Source organism: Dipodomys ordii, unplaced genomic scaffold (genome assembly GCF_000151885.1).
Source record: "Dipodomys ordii isolate 6190 unplaced genomic scaffold, Dord_2.0 Scaffold234, whole genome shotgun sequence".
In the NCBI taxonomy this organism is placed as follows: domain Eukaryota; kingdom Metazoa; phylum Chordata; class Mammalia; order Rodentia; family Heteromyidae; genus Dipodomys; species Dipodomys ordii.
The window spans coordinates 109,324-113,826 of record NW_012267450.1 but is presented as its reverse complement, the minus strand read 5'-3'; positions in this window follow the sequence as shown (position 1 = coordinate 113,826).

Below are 4,503 nucleotides of genomic sequence, written 5' to 3'. Positions count from 1 at the left end.
ACACACACACACACACACACACACACACACACACACACACAATCATGTAGATATCAAAAAAGAATCCATTAGGTCCTGGCTTTTCTTCTTGGGAGCTTCTTTACTGTCCATTGATTCTCATTAGTCATCATAGACCTATTTAAAAACTTTTTACCTTCTTGGCACACTTTTGGTAGTTTGAGATTATCTAGGAATAGATGCATTGCTACTAGATTTTTCAGTTTGTTTGAGTAAGGTTTGCAGGGTATTCCAGAATTATTTTCTCAATCACTTGCATTCCGTTTTCATATATCATTTATTTTGGTGATACATCTACTTCTTTTGGTTAGATTGCCTAAGGATTTATTAATTTTCTTTTTCCTTCTGAAGAACTAACTTTTAGTACTGTTGATTCCTTCTATAATTTGGTTTTGTTTCTACTTCATTGATTTCTTTCCTATTTTTTTTATTATTTCTCCATGTGTAGTGTTTTTAGGTTTAGCATATTCCAGTTTTTCTAATGGAATGAGGCATATTATTAACCTTTTTAAATTTTGATGATATAGGACCCAATAGCTGTAAACTTTTCTCTTAGAACCACATTTACTGTGTTCCAAATTTTTTGATGAATTTTGTTTTCACTGTTATTAAATTGGAGGACTTATTTTTTTCTTTTTATTCTTCAATGACCTACTCAACATTCACTGTTCAGTGTCTCAGAATTTGAATATTTTCTATGGTTTCGTTGGCTGTTAACCTCTGCTTGAATTTCATTATGGTCTGAGAGGATACAGGGTATACTTTGGTTCTGTTATATCTGCTGAGATTTTATTTATGACCTAGACTACTATGATCTGTTTTGGAGAATGATACTTGTGTTGTTCATATGTGCACTGTAAAGATGGAGAAATCTATCAGGTCCACCTGCTCTATGTTGTGTTGAGTTTTACATTAGTGACCTATTCATTGGTGTTGAAATTCTCAACTATCATTGTGTTGGGGTCACAGTGACATCATATATGTATGTGATGAGATGTTTTCATCATTTCTCTTGAGCAAAGGCAGACAGGACCACTGGTGATCATTCAACCTGACCAGCAGACCTGCTCACAGCACTGCTTTGAAGGCAGGAAGGCCAGAGTCTTCAGGTCAGTGAGCCCATGTGGTGGGTACTGGCTCTCTGTGGCTGAGCTCTCCCACCCCCAGCTATGAGAGAGATAGTCAACCGATAGCAGTGTGCTCCCCGGATGAGATGAGGCACCTTCATGCCTGGAGTCCTTAGGCTCTGAACCTGTACTGTCCACTGTCCAAATGTTATCCTCATGTGAGCGCCAAGTACAGCTTGACCTCCTTTGCCATGGTTCTCAATGTTCATGAGCACCTGATGGTGCACTTCTGACCAAAGAAATGGTTGTTGAGACACCATGATAGCATGTCTCATTTCTATCTCTGAGTTGCCAAAAGGAATAACTTTATGGATAACCAAAAGCTAAGAGATACATAAAAGGGTGTTGAAAAGACATTACACATTGGATTTTTCTTTTTCTCTTTGTAAAGTAGTATTTTAGAGAGAATGCTAAAAAATCTATGTCATAGTAATCGGAAAGAGTGCCCTTTATTCAGAACAAAGAAAAATCAGTGAATGCAATGGTTTTTGATGCACTTTTCAGACTTTTATTTGAATTTGATTGTCCTCTAAGTTCTTGGGGGAAAGATAATATGTTCAGGATTTGAAGAAGCAATGCAAATAATCCATTTTTAGGAGTGTGAGAAAACTTCATCAAATAGCGATCTTAACAGACATTTAAAATTCAGCCCAGAAAATATCTGGCACACCAGGTGAAGAGAGCTTTCTGGCCTTTATACGTTATTAAATATATTATCAATAAAGGAATCATTCTTTGACATTTCAAGATTGTGAAATTAACCAAATGAATAGCAAAATATCTCTGTGCAAGAAGGTTATTTAGAACAATATCCTGACAAATGTTGATGCATATATTTCAGTTCTAGGCAGAGTCATTATATTTAGAAAATCTGTAATTGTCACTTTCATGGATCACATATTAATGAAATACAGCTATAACCACCAAGGTTCATTTTTTTCTTCTACGTAAGAGCTAACTTGGAATTACAACTTATATACCACAGGTTATGGGGATGACTAGCAGAGCATTAGTGGAACTGCTTTCTCTAGGATGTGAGCCACTAAGATGCTAAGAAGACCAAGAGGTCTGTCTCAAGTAATTTGTTGTAACAATTTAAAGCTGACTAGTATGGTTTGTTGTTTTGAAAAATAACAAAATATGCATGAATGTTGATGATAGAAATGAATATTACAGCATCTTGATTTTTAAATCAGTAAGAAGATAAATTGTTAAAAAAATATCATCACATGGGAATAAAGATCAAGACTTGAAAATGAAGAGATATGAAAGCCAATTGCTGATGACTCTTGTCTATAATCCTAGCTCCTCAGGAAGCTGAGATCTGAGACTGCAGTTCAAAATTATCCTGGGCAGGAAAGTCCATGAGATTCTAGCTCCAATTCTCCACCAAATAGCTGCAGCAGATCTGTGGATCAAGTGGTAGAGCACTGAACTTGAGCTAACAGCTAAGTGAGATTTCCCAGACCCTGAGATCATGCCCCAGCACTAGTACTAAATGCACAGATAATGAATAAATAACATGACATATTGCTGACATACAGTGTTTAATAATCTCAGAATCATGTGATTATATGGATGATGAGAGCCAGTTAGAGGAATTGCTCTGATGTGTGTGATGGGATGGAAGATGGTCTCAATCTTGGTCTCCTCTTTGACTGTTGAGAAAGGGTACATTTGGATACTTACAGCTCCCAGTTCTGGTCTGGTTCTCTTTCATATAATCGAAGTTCTTCTTGGCATTTTGGTTGTGGATCCAAGGAAAGACAGCAGAAGTGAGAATATAGGATGCCAGGTTCTTCAGGCTGCAACCATGAAATGCCAGGGTCATGTCTTCCATGTTAGTCTGGTAATTCCAGATCTCAGTTTCTCAGTGGAAGGGAGCCAAAACAATCAGGGTAAACAGATAAAAGCTGTGAAGTAAATAAAGGACTTATTCTTATCTAGAATATTGAGTTGGTAATACATATTTATATTAACATTTACTTAGAGTTTTCAAAGTTTACTCTGTTGACTAAGATATATTTATCTGTACAAAATTGCTTTTATAAAAGATTTGCTTTATGATACATAATAAATGTTTCACATATAATATACAAAGTATAAATGTTTAATGTACACACAGGTATTATCAAAAATCCTATTTCCTTTGAAACAAAAGTCTCACTATGTAGCCCAGGCTAGCCTTGAAATCATGATCTTCTTGCTTTACCACAGTTCTGAGATTTCTCTTCTAGTTTTTCCTGAAACACTCCAGGTATGTAACATCAAGTTCAGATTTCTTTTCCAATTTTGTTGTGTCTGATTCTAAAATATTCACCTTTGTAAATGCTTTTCTATCCATACCACTCCTCCCTCTCCCAATAACTTTTTATTCAGAACAATCTATATTCTCCATAAGCTACAAAGTCATAAACACGTTTCTGAGCAATGTTAAAGAAAAGAGTACTTTTCTCTCTTCCACAGCAGTATGCCATCGCTATTTCCTACCCACAGCTAGGCAGTGGTTGTTCAAGTCTTGGAGATGAAGGTCATGTAAGAACTGTACACATTTTGATGTGAGATTTAATATTTTAACAACATAGATATGAAAAGAACTCAGCATGTTGCAGTACGGAGGTAGGAAAGACTATTGTGATTTCAGGGCTGGCTGTGTAGACAGGAGGAAGTCTCACTGAAGTTCTCACTACTCTAGTGTTTCCTGCAGCACTCCAGATGGCTAAGATCAGAGGGAGCTACCTGAGGGGTTTGGTTGTTAAAGTGAATAATATACACCTTCCCCTGAAACTTAATTCCATTCGGCTTCGTGAATAGCCTGCATGAAACAGCACTTAGACATAAAATTTTTAAAGTTAAGCAAATAAATATTGCATGGAACTTTTAATAAGTTTTGATTCTCGAAAAGCCCCACAAATAATCTATAATGATATCCCAAATGCTATTTTGTAAGCCTATTTTATAATACAGTGCAGGCTCAGGAAGGATTATAAAACATGGATGCATCTTTTAAAGAATATTATAAAGAACATCATGCTCCTAATATTCAGGTGGAGAAACATCTCATTACTATGCCCCGTGAATTGTATGCCTTTCCTGGAATACACCACTCACATAGAGGCATTCTTCTTCCAAACCATTAAGACTCTGTCTCTCCTCTCTTCCTTCTTGTCTCTTTTCCACCCTTCCTATTCTCCTTCTTCCCTCTCTCCTTCTATCCCTCCTTCTTTCTCTCTGAATTTTCCAGCTTGGATCATTTTATGAAACATTGCAAGCATACTGTATGCTTCATAAGGTGACTTCTTGTTTCTCCATCCCTGTTTATTCATGCCGATGGAGGCAAACCTTCATTTCCACTGTG